General features: G+C 40.4%; 1 long non-coding RNA gene across 1 annotated transcript in view; it reads right to left on the bottom strand.

Annotated features, from left to right (window-relative positions):
- Positions 1–3,215: 3,215 nt before the first annotated feature.
- The window catches only part of LOC140607911 (uncharacterized), a 66,944-nt gene continuing 51,433 nt past the window's right edge, over positions 3,216–18,726 (bottom strand). The window contains exons 6-7 of the long non-coding RNA XR_012009832.1: positions 7,659–7,853; positions 3,216–3,723 (exon numbers count right to left, since the gene is read on the bottom strand). This is a non-coding gene — a long non-coding RNA (uncharacterized lncRNA). The remainder of the gene's footprint in view (positions 3,724–7,658; positions 7,854–18,726) is intronic.

Below are 18,726 nucleotides of genomic sequence, written 5' to 3'. Positions count from 1 at the left end.
TGGAGACCTGGGATCGAATCCCACGTCCGGCTCCCGGTGCATGGAGCCTGCTTCTCCCTCTGCCCCTGTCTCTGCCTCTCTCTCTCTCTCTCTCTGACTATCATAAATAAATAAAAATTAAAAAAAATAATAATAATCTGGGGCAGCCCTGGTGGCTCAGTGGTTTAGCGCCACCTTCAGCCCAGGGTCTGATCCTAGAGACCTGGGATCAAGTCCCACGTCAGGCTCCCTATGTGGAGCCTGCTTCTCCCTCTACCTGCACACTCTTATGAATAAATAAATAAAACCTTAAAAAAAAATAAAGAAAGAAAGAATCTGAAAGGAATAACACGCTGGCTTGCTAATACATTCATATTTAGCAATTTATAATCATTATTATTATAATAATACAATTAGGATAGTAACAATTCATTATCTTCTAATAGCCAGTTGACTAAGTGCTCACTCGTGGCCTGTCTTTTTCTAAAAACTGTGTGAGTTTCATCATATTTAATTCTAATGAAAAGGCAGTTACTCTTGGGTCACTTGGCTGGCTCAGTATGTGACTTGGGTCACTTAGTAGAGTATGTGACTCTTGATCTCAGGGTTGTAAGCTTGAGCACCATGTTGGGTGTGGAGATTACTTAATAATAGGGATGCCTGGGTGGCTCAGCAGTTGAGCGTCTCTCTTTGGCTCAGGGTGTGATCCCGGAGTCCCAGGATCGAGTCCCACATCGGGCTTCCTGCATGGGGCCTGCTTCTCCCTCTGCCTATGTTTCTGCCTCTGTGTCTCTCATGAATAAATGAATAAAATCTTTTTTAAAAAAAGAGAGAGAGATTACTTAAAAATTTGAAAATTGTGAAAAAAAAAGGGGGGGTGGGGAGTTACTTTTACTGCCCCCTTTTTGAGATGAAATTGAAGCCCAGAGAAGTTAAGATAGTTGCCCAATGTCACACAGCTACTGCATGGTGAAGCTGCAACTTAAGCACAGGAACTATAGCTTCTCATACATCCATTTTCTATTTTTATCAAAGTAATGCAAGCTAATTGGTTAAAGGGGAAATTAAAACAAGATGGCCCTGTAATGAAAAACAGTAGTGCCCTGGCCCACTCTCCCCCTCCAATCAATCCTGCTCATCAGAGGCAACAATTTTCTTGGTAATATTTAAATGGTTACACAGTAAATTTGACTTTTTAAAGTGTATAGTTCCATGTGCTTAACACAGGCCCATATTTGGGTAACTGGCACCACAATTGGAGCACAGAGCTGTTCCATCACTGCTAATGTCGGTCATGCTGCTCATTTATAGACACACTGACCATCTAGATCTAACCCTTGGCAGCCACTAGTATGTTCTCCATTATGGTTTTATCTTCTCAAGAGTGACATACAAACGGAATCACACCATATGTGACCTTTAGAGACCTTCAGCATCATGCCTTTATGATTCATTCAAGGGATTGTATGTATTAGTAGCTTCTTCTTTTTTATTGTTCAGGAATATTCTGTTTTATGGATGTACCACAGTTCATTTGTCCATTTCACCGTGGATGGACCTTTGGACTGTTTCCAGTTTTGGGCCATTACAAACAAAGCCACTAAAGATTTGGGTTAAAGTTTTTGTATGAACATAGTTTTCATTTCACTTGGGTAAATACTGAGGAGAGTGATTGCTGGATCACAAGGTAAGAATATGTTTAACCTTAAAGAAACTGCCAAACTCTTTTTCCAAAGTGGCTATACGGTTTTGGATTCTCACCAGCAACTTACAAGAGCTTGTATTCACATCCTTGTCAGCCCTTGGTGTTATGTGTTTTATTTCGTTTAATGTCAATGGTGTAGTGGCATCTCATTGTGATTTTGATTTGCATTTCCCAGTTGCTAAATGATGTTGAGCATCTTTTTATCTGCGCATATTCCACCTTTATATCTTCTTTGGGAAAGTGTCTGTTTACAACTTTTTGCCAGTTTGTTAATTGGGTTGCTCTTATTATTCACTTTCAAGGGTTCTTTGTGTGTGTGTGTTTTAAGGGTTCTTTATATAATCTGGTTACAATAACTGGTGAAGCTACTTAGGTTACTTACAAGTACTTTCTCTCAGTCTGTGTCTTGCTTTTTGTTAGCTTAACAGTGTCTTTCAAAAAGGAGACTTTCTTGAGCTCCTAGGTGGCTCAGTCCGTTAAGGGTTTGCCTTCAGCTCAGGTCATGATCCCAGGGCCCTTGGATCAAGCCCTGCATCAGACTCCCTGCTAAGCAGAGAATCTGCTTCTCCCTCTGCCTGCTGTTCTCTCTGCTTGTGCTCTGTCAAATAAATAAAAGAAATTCAAAGGAAAGAAAGAGGAGACATTCTTAATGTGAATGAAGTTCAATTTATTGAACTTAAAATGAATTGTTTTTAAGTTATATATACAAAAAAAAAAATTGCCTAACCCAATGTCACGAACATTTCTTCCTATGTTTTCCTCTGGAAGTTTTATAATTTTAGATTTCATATTTAGATCTATGACCAGTTTGAGGTTTTCTTTTTTTTTTTTTTAAGATTTTATTTATTTATTCATGAGGGATACACAGAGAGAGAGAGAGAGAGGCAGAGACACAGGCAGAGGGAGAAGCAGGCTCCACGCAGGAAGCCTGACATGGGACTCCATCCTGGGTCCCCAGGATCATGCCCTGGGCTGAAGACGGCACTAAACCGCTGAGCCACCCGGGCTGCCCTGGGGTTAATTTTCATATGTTGTTCAAAGTATGAGTTGAAAATGATTTTTTTTGTGTAGATGTCCAGTTTTTCCAGCACTCTATTCTGCAAAGACTGTCCTTTCTCCATTGAATTGCCTTTGCACATTTGCTGCAAATCCATTTGCCATGTATCCATGAGTCTGTTTCTGAACTTTTTGTTCCACTGATCACTGTATTTATGTTTTCCTCAATACCACAGTGGTTTAGTAATAGTAGCTATATAGCAAGTCTTAAAATAAGGTACAAGGACTCTTCTAAATTTGTTCTTTTAAAAAAATGTTTATTCTTGTTCCTTGGCCTTTCCATATAAATTTTAGAACCATCTTGTCAATTTCAACAACCAAAACATCCTGCTAGGATTTTTTTTATTGCATTGAATCTATAGACCAATTTTTGAAAAGAAGTGCCATTTTAGCAATATTAATTGTTTTGCTGTTTTTGACATGCAATCTTGTACATTTATTGTTAGAGTCTTATCTAGGTATTTCAAGATTTTTTTTTTTTTATGATAGTCACAGAGAGAGAGAGAGAGAGAGAGAGAGGCAGAGACATAGGCAGAGGGAGAAGCAGGCTCCATGCACCGGGAGCCCGATGTGGGATTCGATCCCGGGTCTCCAGGATCGCGCCCTGGGCCAAAGGCAGACGCCAAACCGCTGCACCACCCAGGGATCCCTAGGTATTTCATGATTTTTGGCGATTTTGAAAGTAGAGCTGTCTTTTAGCTCAATTTACAATTGTTTATTGCTAGTTGACAGAGGCAGGATTCTAACATAAACCTATGACATCCACCTTCTGTATGTTCCCCTCATGTTGAGTGCCGGCAGATCATTTCTATCAGTAGGCAAAGGTGAAGACATCTTGCAGATATAATTATAATTCTAATCACTTGACTTTGAGTTACTCAAAAGGGAGATCGTCCCAGGTGAGCTTGATGTGATCAGGTGGGCACTTTCAAAGAGAGTCTACAGATCAGGCAAGAGAGAAGTTAGATGCTTTCCTGAAAGCCCTGAAAGAGAAAACAAGCAATGAGGTGATCTGCCCCAGAAAGGGGTGGGCTCTAGGAGCTGAGGGTTCTGTGCAAGGAAGTGAATCTGCTGACAACCTGAAGGAGCTTGAAAGAGGATCCTGAGCCTTACTTGAGATTACAGCCCCTGCTCAAACTTTCATTTCAGCCTGCTCAGAGCTTGGAGCAGAGATTGGAGCAGAGCTTGGAGCATTTAACCAGTTAGATTCTGAACGCATGGAAACTTTAAGATGTTAAGTTTCTATTGTTTCAGCCCATTAAATTTGTGGCCATTTGTTATGCAACAATAGAAAAATAATACCCTAGTACATGAAAATATGATTTTTCTGCATTGACTGTGTGTTCTGCAACTTGACATACTCACTTATGGTTCTAGGAGACCTATAACATTTGTTGAGATTTTTTACATAAACACTTATGTCATCAGCAAATAGAAAAGGAATTATTTGTTTCCAAACTCTTCTTTTTTCTTTTTCTTGCTTTATTGCACTGGCTACAACCTCTAGCACAGTGTTTGATAGGAGTAGTGAAAGCAGACATCCTTGCCTATCTAATCCTGAGAGGAAAGTATCTGTGTTCCTCATTAAGTGTGATGTTAGGTGCAGGTGTTTGCAGATGTTCTTTATCAGATTGATAAGAGTCCCTTTCTATTTCTCTCAGTTTTAAAACTGAGAATGGTGTTGAACATTGTCAAGTTTTTCCTGCATATTGGAGATGATCATATGGCTTCTTTTAATTTTTTGATATGGTGAATTACAGAGATTATTTTTAAATGTTGAACAAGCAGAACACCTGGGTGGTTCAGTGGTTGAGTTTCTGCCTTCAGCTCAGGGTGTGATCCTGGGAGAAACTCCTTTCTGGCAGAGCCTTCCCCTCTGTGGAGGTAAAACACTGGATACTCAGCTGTGTCCTCATAATAAACTCTACTTTTATCGAAGTCATTTAAGTGAATCTTAAGTAAAGCAAAGAAAAACTAAAGCAAGAGCTCTGAGAGTATATGAAAAGAACTAGAAATGAGACAAAGGGGCCGCTGGGTGGTGCAATTGGTTAAGCACCCAATTCTTGATTTCAGCTAGGGTCACAATCTCAGGGTTGTCAGATTGAGCCCTGTGTCAGGCTCCAAGCTCAGCAAGGAGTCGGCTAAAGTTTCTCTCTCCCTCCACCTCTCCCAACTATCTCTCTCTCTAAATAAATAAATAAATAAATAAATAAATAAATAAATCAATCAATCTAAAAAAAGAAAGAAGAGACTAAATATTGAGAAGGAAAAACAATTAGCATTATTTGCAAAAAGCACTAGCTAACATTCAGAGCATTTACTGCATGCCAGGCACTCCTCTTAGACTTTACAGATGCTTTATCATGGACTCATCACAGAGCCCTGGAGGGTAGGCACGATGGCTATCTCTGTTTGCAGCTGGGAGTAAACCCAAGTATGAAGTAAAGAGGTAACTGGCCTCACTAGCAGTGAATGGTGGAACTGGGGATGGGAAGTCAGGCAGTGTCTGCACCCATATCACTGAGCTGCACTCTTACCATGTAGTCACTCTGTTTCTAGGATTCTGATACTGTTCCTACAGAGTCTATCATGTTCCACTCAAAGATTGGAAGTTCCTTTAAAGTTAAGATTTTTTTTGGAATATTATATGTGTAATATATTTTACCAATTGAAAAAAGAAAACATTAGAAATGGATATTAAACAAAATATTAATGTATCATTGAGAATGGTTTCCTTTCTATCTATCCGGTAAGGTTTTAGGCACACATGGGCATATGTATAAATGCAACAGTTAATAACTAAGGTTAATATTTTATTTTTACAGAATGGTAATATGCCACCCATACTATTCTAAAACTTAAAAAAAAAAAAATCTTAGCATATCTGGGCCCACCTTCCAGACCAAAATGTAGAAGTGTAATTTTTTTCTTTAAAGAGCCACATAGTGGGGTACCTGGCTGGCTCAGTTGGTAGAGCATGTGTCTCTTGATCTTGGGGTTGTAAGTTTGAGCCTCACATTGGATATAGAGATTACTTAAAAGTAAAATCTTTTTAAAAAGTAAAATAAACAAAGAGCCACATCGTATTCCATTGTCTATGTATGTCCTTACAGTTGGCCCTTGAACAACATGGGTTTGAACTGCTTGGGTCCACATACACATAGATTTATTTCAACAAGTATATTGGAAAACTTTTTGGAGATTTGTGACAATTTGAAAAAACTTGCAGACAAACTATGTAGCCTAGAAATACAAAAAAAATTAAGCAAAAGTGAGGTGTTGTGTTCAGAACACAGTACATAACATATATAAGATATGTGTTGATCACCTGGTTATGTTACCAGTAAGACTTCTGGTCAACAGTGGGCTCTTGGTAAGTTTTGAGGGAGTCAAAAGTTATCGTGGATTTTTGACTGCATGGGGGTGTTGATGTCTCTAATCTCTGCATTGTTCAAGGACCAACTGTATTTTATTTTTACCTGTTCACTCTTGTTGAACATATCAATTGTTTTCTAGGTTTTTACCATTATAAATAATGCTACCATAAATATATTTTTATAGATCTTTATACATGTGCTGATTAAGTGAATATGTGCATTTCAAAGTTAATAGGAAATGTCAGTTTATGACAAAATTTGTAATTCTTCCTATCTGAAGGTTTAGAATAAGCTTTTTAAAACCCACATTTGGGGACACCTGGGTGGCTCAGTAGTTGAGTGTCTGCCTTTGGCTCAGGGCATGATCCTGGGGTCCTGGGATGGAGTCCCACATTGGGCTCCCTGCAGGGAGCCTGCTTCTCCCTCTGCCTATGTCTCTGCCTCTCTCTCTCTCTCTCTCCTCTCTGTGTCTCTCATAAATATTAAATAAAATCTTAAAAAAATATATTTGCTCATTGCACTCCCCCATGGAGAACCTCTGAGCGCTTCTCATTGCATAGACTGTAGCCCCCGGTGTGCACACGAAGCTCTTTGCACACCAGCTCTAGTCAGCCTCCTCAGCCTCATCCCTTCATACCATACACCCTATTCTTCAACCACTCTGAGCAGCCTCTCATTGCTGGGTAATATCAGGATCTCTAGGATCCCGTAGCTAAGTATAGGCTTCATTCTTTGCCTGAAATGCCTTTCTCCTTGTGCTCATTCTTCAAGATACAACTGAAATGTCTTGGTATTTATGAAACCTTTCTTAGAGTTCAGGGCAAAGATAGTCCTGTCTTCTTCCATGTCTCCAGAGCTCCAGGGTGGCTCTTACCACAAGAGTACTGTGCTATTGGCCTCAGATGTCTGTTTCTATCACTAAAATCTAAGCTCCCTGAGGCTATGTATTATCTACTTTTGAATCCACATGGTCTAGTCTGTGCCGGGTATGGGGAAGAAGCTCAGTGTTTTACTGACCAAGTAAGCAAACCAACAGAGGAGGAAGAAGAGATCTTATAAACAAAGTGCTTCTGTTACAGTTTTGCAGATGGTGACTTAGAGCAAAAGCAAGTGAACAGTCAAGGAGTAGCAAAAACTATAGCTCTAACTCTCTTGTCTTTGTGCTGAATTGGGCTTAGGAGGCTTAGCATGAATAAAAATAGTTGTGGGTAGGTTTATTCAGCATACACCTTTTCTATTAATTTAATACCATATTCACACACAATTCCCTTGGGACATGAGCTACAAAATGGCAAATCTGAAGCCCATATTTTGGTAAGATGTTGAATAAGTAATCCTATTAACCTATTAACACAAAAGTAATTACATTTTTTGGACAAATATTTCCTAGAATAGATCTAGATATTCATAAGTTTTACTAAGTACCTAATATGCTTGACTCAATAGTAAACCTTTCGTGTCTATTGAATTATCACAGCAAACATGGTTAAGTACCAACCTAATTTCATTGGTAAGGAAACAGGCTCAAATAGTCTACTTACCTGGTCCCAGGCAGCATACATGTTTAAGCCAAAAGCCTGGAGTTCCAATGCAAAGCCTTTGGTTCCAAACCTAGCATGCTACTCGCCACTCTGCAGCACTGCATTCACCTCTGAGCATTTTCAGCGCCTTTCGTGTGTGCGCACTGTGTGGAAATGACTCTTTCCAGAAACTCGGCATTGGGCAAACACCCCCACCTGCATACAAAACTGAACTAAATGTCAGTGTTTCCAAGACATGAAATTGGCAGTTAGAGGAATGTTTAAAAAAAAATAGCAGCCAGAAAAAATAATTTCTGTGTGAAATAACTCAGAGTAACAATTCTGTCTTCTGTTCTGATCAATGGGATTTATAAGAAAAATGATTTCTCCAGGCGCCTGGCTGGCTCAGTGGGTGGAGCCTACAACGCTTGATCTCAGGATTGTCAGTTTGAGCCTCATGTTGGGTATAGAGATTATTTCAAAACAAAATCTTCAAAAAAAAAAAAGAAAGGGAAAGAAAGAAGAAAGAAAGAAAGAAAGAAAGAAAGAAAGAAAGAAAGAAAGAAAGAAAGAAAGAAAGAAAGAAGAGAAGAAAGAAAGAAAGAAAGAAAGAAAGAAAGAAAGAAAGAAAGAAAGAAAGAAAGAAAGAAAGAAAGAAAGAAGAAAGAAAGAAAGAAAAGAAAATGGATTCCAAAGTCTGTCAATTTCAGGTTGCTTATTTCATGGTCACAAGGAAGAGAAAATACATTTAAGAACCAGTACTGAACAAGAGTAGTTGTCAAAGACCTAGGGGTTTGTTGTTTTTGTTTTACTAAATCTTTTAAATGCTTTACTAGAGGTAGAAAAATAAAGGTGTTTTTTTTTTAAGAATCATAAACACAGAAAATTAGTTATTGGCAACAAAAATTGATTGATGGGGACGCCTGGGTGGCTCAGTCGGTTAACTGTCTATCTTTGGCTCAGATCATGATCTCAGGGTCCTGGGATCGAGCACCATGTCGGGCGGCCTACTCAGCAGAGAACCTACTTCTCCCTCTCCCCTGTCCCCGCTCATGCTCTCTCTCACTCTCTCTCTCAAATAAATAAATAAGGATGTGAGGGCGATCTGGCTGCGACATCTGTCACCCCATTGATCGCCAGGGTTGATTCGGCTGATCTGGCTGGCTAGGCGGGTGTCCCCTTCCTCCCTCACCGCTCCATGTGCGTCCCTCCCGAAGCTGCGCGCTCGGTCGAAGAGGACGACCATCCCCGATAGAGGAGGACCGTTCTTCGGTCAAGGGTATACGAGTAGCTGCGCTCCCCTGCTAGAACCTCCAAACAAGCTCTCAAATAAATAAATAAAATCTTTTAAAAAAAAAGAGAGAGAGAAAATTGATTATTGGAATTTTGTAGGAACAAAATCTGATATCTTACAACAGCTTTTTACCTCACTGAATATTTATAGTGGGGCCGCCCTAACAGTTTTTTTCTTCTGAAGTGTAAGAATTACATTGACATTATAATTATTTAAATATCTATATGAGTTTCATTATATCACATGGAATTAGCATTAGGGAAACTATGTCATCCTGACCTGACTAAGGTGTAGGTACAAATGCAAGAATTTTCCAGGAAAGAGAATCATATCTTCTTTATCCCTTCATATATCATTCTCCACCACTGATAGACTATGACCCAAGTTCTGGGAAGGTGTTCCTTGTTGCTATGGTTGTAAGGCACCCCCTTTCAGATTTCTTCCTTTTTTAGATGCTCTCACTCAGCCCTGGGGGTAGTGACCATCCCCATACCTTCTTTTCCTGTGTTCTTCAGGGTTCTCTCTACCCCTCAGTAGATAATCCCCTCTTAGAGTTAATACTTCTATTAAACTCGCCCTGTCGAGATTACCGTGTGGTTTCTTTCTCCTGAATGGACCTCGACTGGCACAGTGAGCTATTCCCATAATACTTTATAATAAAGGCTACCGTTTATGAGCGTCTCTGATGTGGGAAACATGGTATTAAGCATGTTGCAAACATTATCTGCCTGAGTCCTGCAATAACGCGGTGATGTTGATATCATTACCTATATTTTCAGATGAGGAAACATAGGTTCAGTGTTGCCTAAGTAAGAAATGACAAGCCTGGTCTGGTGGACTCAAAGCCTATGCCCTTAACCATCATACAAGGCAGAAGTTCAACTAAGAAAACAACACAGGGGTGCCCAGGTGGCTCAGTTGCTGCAGTGTCCAACTCTTGATTTCAGCCCAAGTCATGAGCTCAGGATCGTGGGATCGAGCCCTGTGTGGTGCTCTGTGCTGAGCATGGAACCTGCTTGGGGTTCTCTCTCTCCCTCTCCCTCTGCCCCTCTCCACTCATGCACTCTCTCTCTCTCGGAAAAAAGAAAGAAAACAACACAACCTGATATAAGTAAGGCAAAGGTGCTTTCTGCATTCATCCACAGCTGAAATCACAAGGTTTCTTGGAAAACCCATAAACAACTAAAATTGCCTTCCCTTATAAGTATGTCCATCTGCTCCAGGGCAAACTGCCTTCCTTGATAATTGTCAGCTAATCCGCATGTCCAAAGACAAAAAATTAAAAAAAAAATTAAAAAAAAAAAAGATCAATCTCTGGTCCACAGATGGTCTGCAATTTTTACTTTTATAAACTTTGCCCTGACTTTTTTCCATGACATTTGATTTGCAGATAATTGATCTCCCTTGTTTACGAGTTAGGTTTTGGCTGGGCTTTTAACCACATTCATTTTTCTGAATTATTTTTGATAGTAGTTTGTGGAGGTCCCAATGAGGTCTGCTCCCTGGAATGTGCTCTCAGGGGCCTGCAGAAGTGTGCAGCTCACATGTGCACCTCATCTGGATCCCATGAGTCCTGGTCTGCCTCCTCTTCGTCCCTCTGGGGATGCGCCAATTAGGTTCCTGAGCTCTTGAGTGTTGGTTCTCCTTCTGCTGCGCCCATGGTTATTGTGTGGGGGACAGAGGAGCTGCCAGACAGATCAGAGTGATCATTCTCTGGAAATGTGGTATTTGGGGAAGCTCCAGGGCTGCCATTCTTTCTCAAGTGGCTGCTAGGCTGCTTGTTCCCACATTGATTGATTGCAAGACTGTTGGGTCTCAAGGCTACGCAGCCTTAAAGAAAGGGGATGTAGAATAGGGCAATTAAAATGCCATAGTTCTCACCTGAGATTCAGTCACTTTTCTTGAAAAACAGGCTCTAGATTGTTGCAAGCCTTTGGTTACTTTCCAGACTTCTGAAAAAGTTGATTTGGGCCATTTTTGCTGGTGTTTTTGTTACTTTTATGGAAGACCAGATTATCGGAGATGCCTCCTACTCAATCATTCTAGAAGTGCTTTGAAAACAAGGTTTAAATAAACCATAAGTTTGAGCTCTTTGACATTCTTTCTGAACAAGTACGTTAGGAAACAGTATAAAACAAAGTAGTAGGAATCAGCTACAAATGCCTCCAGAGTTACCTTATCTCTTCTGAAGAGGTTTTTCGGCCATGTGAACATGGAGAGATTTCTAAACAGACTCTTGTATCTTTGGCTACTTTTGGAGGAAGTTAGTAAATTAAACTTTAAAATATCTTAAATTGGGCAGCCCCGGTAGCACAGAGGTTTAGTGCCGCCTGCAGCCTGGAGAGTGATCCTGGAGACCCGGGATCGAGTCCCACCTCAGGCTCCATGCATGGAGCCTGCTTCTCCCTCTGCCTGTGTCTCTGCCTCTCTCTTTCTGTATCCCTATGAATAAATAAAATAAAAAATCTTAAAAAAATAAAATATCTTAAATTAAAAGACTGCCTATTATGATTGATTTGTAGAGCTGGATAAACACTTGCAATAAAAAAAAAAGTTCTGAGTTGCAATTTATTATTTAAACTTTTTCAAAAGACCAGCATTCTTTTTTTAAGTATTTTTTTTTAAAGATTTTATTTATTTATTCATAGACTCAGAGAGAGGCAGAGACACAGGCAGAGGGAGAGGGAGAAGCAGACTCCATGCAGGGAGCCCGACGTGGGACTCGATCCCGGGTCTCCAGGATCACACCCCAGCCTGCAGGCAGCACCAAACCGCTGCGCCACTGGGGCTGCCCTTTTTAAGTATTTTATTTGAAGATTTTATTTATTTATTTATTTATTTATTTATTTATTTATTTACTTATTTACTTATTTATTTATTTATTTGAGAGAGGACGAGCATGAGTGAGGGTGGGACAGGGGCAGAGAAAGAGGGCAAACAGATTCCCCACTAAGTAGGGAGCACGACGCCAGCCTTGATCCCAGGACCCCAGGATTATGACCTGAGCCAAAGGCAGACTCTTAACTGAGCCACCCAGGTGCCCCAGGACCAGCATTCTTAAAGAATGTGGAGTTAAATTTTGTTTCTTCTCTAAGTATTCTTTAATTATGCTATCTTGATTTATACAAGCATTTATCAATCCCCATAAATTAAATTATCAGCCTTGATTGTTAAAGTATAAGATAAAAAGCAAGAAAAATTTGAGTTGTTACCAGGCAAAAAAAAAAAAAGAGAAAATACTAAAGTCAGAAATATTCAACAAAATGTAATGGTTTTTAGAGTTTGGGTATATAAATACAGAAAAATTATAAAGGGTACCTACTGATAATATTACTAAACATGATTAATCCTTGGACAATTATATTGCTTTGGTACTTCTCGTTTTTTTAATTTATTTTTAAAGATTTTATTTATTTATTTGAGAGAGTGAGCGAGCATGAGCACAGGGAGGGGCAGAGGAGAAATAGACTCCTGGCTGAGTCAAAGCCAGGCACAAGGCTTGATCTTCGGACCCTGAGATCATGACCTGAGCCAGAGTCAGACACGTAACCGACTGAGCCACCCAGGTGCCCCTTTTTGTTTTAAAAGAACTGTCTGGAGGAAGACATAGACATGGCCAACAAGCACATGAGAAAATGCTCCGCACCACTGGCCATCAAGGAAATACAAATCAAAACCACAATGAGATACCACCTCACCCCAGTGAGAATGGGGAAAATTAACAAGGCAGGAAACCACAAATGTTGGAGAGGATGTGGAGAAAGGGGAACCCTCTTGCACTGTTGTTGGGAATGTGAACTGGTGGAGTCACTCTGGAAAACTCTGTGGAGGTTCCTCAAAGAGTTAAAAATAGATCTGCCCTACGACCCAGCAATTGCACTGCTGGGGATTTACCCCAAAGATACTGATGCAGTGAAATGCCGGGACACCTGCACCCCGATGTTTCTAGCAGCAATGGCCACAATAGCCAAACTGTGGAAGAAGCCTCGGTGTCCATCGACAGATGAATGGATAAAGAAGATGTGGTCTCTGTATACAATGGAATATTCCTCAGCCATCAGAAATGACAAATACCCACCATTTGCTTCAACGTGGATGGAACTGGAGGGTATTATGCTGAGTGAAGTAAGTCAATCGGAGAAGGACAAACATATGGTCTCATTCATTTGGGGAATATAAAAATTAGTGAAAGAGAATAAAGGGGAAAGGAGATAAAATGAGTGGGAAATATCAGAGAGGGAGACAGAACGTGAGAGACACCCAACTCTGGGAAACGAACAAGGGGTAGTGGAAGGGGAGGTGGTTGGGGGGATGGGGTGACTGCGTGATGGGCACTGAGGGGGGCACTTGATGGGATGAGCACTGGGTGTTGTATGTTGGCAAATTGAACTCCAATAAAAAATATACAAAAATAAATAAAAATATTTTTAAAAATATTTTTAAAAATATTTTTATAAATAAATAAAATTTAAAAACTGTCTTCTCACCGATTTTGTGACAGTATTAAAAAAAAAACTCTCTCCTAGTATTCTAGCTGATAGAAGGCCTGGGTTTATTTTCACACAGAAAGCTTAATCTGAACTTTTAAAATTTCCAGATCTGTTTTTAATGGTCAAATATTTTGACTAAATGTTTTACATTGCAAATGATTAATTATAATATGAGATATCTTCCAAATAATTTACTCTTTTTTTTTAAGGTTTTATTTATTTATTCATGAGAGAGAGGCAGAGACAGAGGCAGAGGGAGAAGCAGGCTTCCTGTGGGGAGCTCGATGAGGGACTCCATCCCAGGATCCCGGGATCATGACTTGAGCCAAAGGCAGACACTCAACCACTGAGCCACCCAGGCGCCCCTACTCTTTAAAAAAAAAAAAAAAAAGATTTTATTTATTTATTTGAGAGAGAGAGCAAAGGGGGAGGGAGAGGAAGAGGGAAAGAATCCCAAGCAGACTCCGCTCTGAGCACAGAGCCAGACATGGGTCTGATACCACAGCCCGGGATAATGACCTGAGCCGAATCCAAGAGTTGGATGCTTTGCCGACTGAACCATCCAGGCACCATGAGAGAAATAATCTTAAGCAGGCTCCAAAGCCAGCAACAGAGCCTGTTGTGGAGCTCAGTCCCACAACCCTGAAATCATGACCTGAGCTTAAATCAAGAGTCTGATGCTTAACTGAGCCACCCGGTGACACTCCACATTGGTATTTTCAAACAGCTTTATTGAGATAGAATCCACATACATAAGATTCATCCTTTCAAAGTGTAAGACTTGGTGATTATTAGAATATTCACAAAATCCATTACCATCACCAGTATTGAATTTTAGAACATTTTCAACATCCACCAAAGAAATTCTATACCTGTTAGTAATCACTTCTCGTTCTCCCCTTCATGGCCCTAGAACACCACTAAAGTACTTTCTATCTCTATAAATTTGTCTATTCTGGGCATTCCATATAAATTGAACCATATGATATGTAGCCTTTTGTGTCTGGCGTTATTACATGGCACAAGTATCCTCAAGGTTCTTCTGTGTTGTAGTTTGTGTCAGTACTCCTTCAGATGAATAATATTCCATTCTGTAGACATACCACATTTTTATTCCTCACTTCATAAACCCATTGATATTTTCAATTGATTTTTATTTAAATTTTTAAGTCCATTTTACCAAGGAATAACTTACATATAGTAAATTCTCTGTGTTTACTTCTATGAGTTTTGACCAATTTGTATAGTTCTAGAACTACTAATCATCCACATAAATTCTCCAGTGTTCCTTTGTAAGTCCATACCCTTCCCATTCCTGGTCCTTAAAAACCACTGATCTGTACTCTATTCCTATAGTTTACTTTTTCTAGAATGTCATATTAATGAGTTCACACAGTCTGTAGCCTCTTGAGACTGGCTGTTTTCACTTAGCGTCATGCATTTGAAAAACTTGATCAGTTGCTCTCAGTCATAGATATTCTCTGGCCCCCTTTAGTGATGTTCTATGAACCTTGGCTCCCACCTCCTTGTCCCTGTACTTGAGAGCCTCCGGTGGAAGACCCTCCGATATTAGCATGTTATGCCTCATGACCTGTGACTCACAAACCCAGAGCAGTTCACACATCGACAGCTGTGCAAATACCGACATGAAGTGTTTACAAACTGAAGTCTAAGCAACTTGTGGGAAATGAAGCCTGAAGGACGAGAGTGGCATGTCCATTTTGCTGATCTATTTGTGAACTCCTCGATTTTCTAAATCGTTTTATTTGTACTTAGTTTTAATTTTAATTAAAGTGATGCATGTACAGAATTTTCAGTTGAATAGTATACAAAGCTTGTTATGAAAAACAATAGTTGGGGCACCTGGGTGCCTCGGCTGGTTAAGCATACAACTCTTGATTTCAGCTCAGGTCATGATCTCAGGGTCGTGAGATCAAGCCCCACGTCAGGCTCTATGCTCAGCAGGGAGTCTGCTTGAGGTTCTATCTCTCCCTCTCCCCCCCACCCAATGGCACAGGCCTTCTCTCTCTCTCTCTCAAATAAATAAATAAATCTTAAAAAAAAAGACAGTTGTCCCCCAATCCTATCACTAACTTCTCTTTCACCATGGCCCACTACTTTTATTTCATTTAACTAATTTTTTTCTACATCTATTTATTTTTTTAATATTTATTTATTTATTTAGAGAGAGAGCACGTGAGTGGGGGAAGCTGCAGGGGACGAGGCAGAGAGAGAATCTCAAGCTGACTGTACTAAGGATGGAACCCAACGCAGGGCTCAATCCCACAATCCTGAGATCATGATCTACGCTGAGACAGAGTTGGATGTTTAGAAAACTGGGCCACCTAGGCACCCCTCCATCTCTTTACATAGCACATTTACATTGTTATGTCTTACTTTTTCTTTTTTTTTTTTTCATTTATTTATGACAGTCACACAGAGAGAGAGAGAGAGGCAGAGACACAGGCAGAGGGAGAAGCAGGCTCCATGCACCGGGAGCCTGACGTGGGATTCGATCCCGGGTCTCCAGGATCGCGCCCTGGGCCAAAGGCAGGAGCTAAACCGCTGCACCACCCAGGGATCCCTTACTTTTTCAATATTAGGTAGCACCATTGACTTCCTGCTACGGAATATGATGATTGAGCTCTTCCTCACGTCGCTGTGCTCCCATTCCCTCGTAGAGCGATATTGTAATTTTGGTTAGAACAGTATCCAGTGTTCCATTCCCAGGGCCACGCAAATGCCACTGACAGGTGAGCTATGCAGTGTGCTCTGGTTATTTTTTTTTCCTATACAACTTTTTTGTTTTCTCTGAAGATAATTATGATTGTTTTTTTTTAATATCCTGGGTTTTCTATATTCTCACCAACGTTTTATCCCCAAACTCTCCCTAGTTTGTGTAAATTACCTCTCAACATTTTCATATACATTAGGTTTCTTTTTTTCTTTCTCTCTGTCTCTCTTCCTTCTTTAAAAAAAATCTCACCAGCATCCTCCTAGCATGCTCCGGACAAGACTGGCTGATCTCTGGGCTGCCTGCACAACTGCCTACCTAGGACCTCTTGTCACCATCATCCTGAGAATTCTTTATTTTTCTCTTAGTTGGAATCCTCATGTTTTTAATTTTTTGGTTAACTACTGCTTTGGTAGAACACATCTTTCCATAGCTTCCTAAATAAGGTACACAAAGAGGCAGCCTGGGTACTCAGTGGTTTAGTGCTACCTTTAGCCCAGGGCATGATCCTGGAGACCTGGGGTCGAGTCCTACATCAGGCTCCCTGCATGGAGCCTGCTTCTCCCTCTGCCTGTGTCTCTGCCTTTCTTTCTCTCTCTGTGTCTCTTATGAATAAATAAATAAAATCTTTTAAAAAATAAGGTACATGAAGGTAAATTATTTTGAGGTCTAAAAATTCTTGATTCTGTCCTTGGACTAGCTTGGTAGTTGGCTTAGAATGAGTTTCTAAGTAGGACATCATCTTCCCTTAGGATTCTGATGGCATTTCTTTATTGTCTTGAACTTCCAACATCACCATTGAGAAGATCTGCTCTTTCTGATCCTTCATCTCATATAGTAAACTTACTCTTCCCTCCAGGAAGTTTTTAGAATCTTCTTGTCTCCAGTGACTGGAAATTCAGGATAATGTAGCTTAGTGTGGGTCTAGTTTTCTCTACTGTCCTGGTTTCCTGGAGAGAAGCTTCTACTCTGAAAACTTAGATTCTTCAGTTCTGGGAAATATTCTTAGATCATTTCTTCAGTGATTTTTCTTACCTCTTTTCTTCCTCATTCTCTCTTTTCAGAATAACCGTGACTTGACTGTTGAGAATCCTAGACTAGACTTCTATTTCCATATTTTTATTTTCTACATCTTTGTCCTTTTGCTTTGCTTTCTGGGAGGTTCCCTCAAATTTGTCTTCCACATTTTCCATTGGGTTTTTGATTTCTGCTCTTCTGCTTCTGATTTTTAGGACCTCTTTTGTGTTTTGTAATTTAAAAAAAATAGCATCCTTTCTTTGTGTCATGGATTGGGTATCTTCTTGTAAATGTCTAGGGATTGTAATGCTAGCCTAGCCCCTCCCCCTCCTCTCCTCTCTTTGGTCTCTCTTTCCCTAAGGATGCTTTGTTTTTTGTTTCTTCATTTTGCTCCCTCTCTTCTACACTGAGGACTTTCCTCCAGTAGCTGCGGAGTTGGCTCTCTGATCATAGTGGACCCAGTAAGGCTAACTGAATGCTCTGTGTATGTGGGTGCTCTTGCTAGGAGCTGGCACCAGGCCAGGGGGCGGGGGCAGTTGGCTTGCTCATATCCAGCCCCTCTAAAAACATTGGTCTCTTAGGCAGGTCAGATTGCTCTGAGGACTTTACAATCTCTTGAATGTAGGGTGGAATGATTCCCGCAAGGGCTGGGGAGCCAGATGCAGGTCTGGGGAGGAAATGGCTGGGGGAACTTGTAACATCGTATCTGTGAACTTCATCTCTGTTTGTGATCTGTAACCCTATCTGCCCTCTGCCTGGCACTCCACAGTCTAGAGAGGAGCCAGCCAGAGGGGGAAGGGACCCCGGGCTTCACTGTTCTTAAACAGCCGCTCATCATCTGTGTTTAGCTCCTCACACACCCTTCTAGATGAATCGACCGTTGGCTGCAGGAGCCTCTGAGGACATTCTGGATTGCTTTTCTGCTTTTTCGCCTGCTGTTTACAATTCAGAATTCCTGGTCCCAGACAAATCCATTTGCTTAATCCATTTTTTCCTGCTTCCAAAATTTTGTTGGTTTTGTTTTTTCCTTTTTCATTGTCTTGGTTCTTATTGTTTATGCTTTTGTTAAGAACAATTTTTTTTTTTTTTTTTTTTTTTTTACTGAGGACTTAGAGGTTGGGAGACTAACAGGCATATTCAATCTGCCGTCATGTGTGAAAGTCTGAAGTCATTTAGTTCCTTGCCCAGAACTATTAAATAAAAACAGAAAAAAGTGACCATTTCAAAAAAAGCGACCTTTCCTCACCTAACATTTTGCTCTTGTTGCACTGAAGATGGGCAAAGCTGTTTGGCACTGAGACGAACCAGAAATATTGCATTGTATTCAGGCAAGAGTGGTGTGTTGTGTCCCCAGCACATTTAAGAGATGCCAAGAAATCAAGGAATGGTATTCACTAAGATGCCTACACATAGGAACAAACGTCCCATAGAATCAGAAATGAGTGTCATTAATTGTGTGAATTGCCTGTGTGCGTAAAATCCTAATGCCCCCAGATCAAGAATTTTCCTGAAAAGATAATATCTTTACAGTTTTCGTTCTTGCAATTCAGAGTT

This window comes from Canis lupus, chromosome 17 (assembly GCF_048164855.1).
Source record: "Canis lupus baileyi chromosome 17, mCanLup2.hap1, whole genome shotgun sequence".
NCBI lineage: Eukaryota > Metazoa > Chordata > Mammalia > Carnivora > Canidae > Canis > Canis lupus.
Note: the sequence above shows the minus strand (reverse complement) of the source record. Positions and strands in the feature narration are given on the sequence as shown.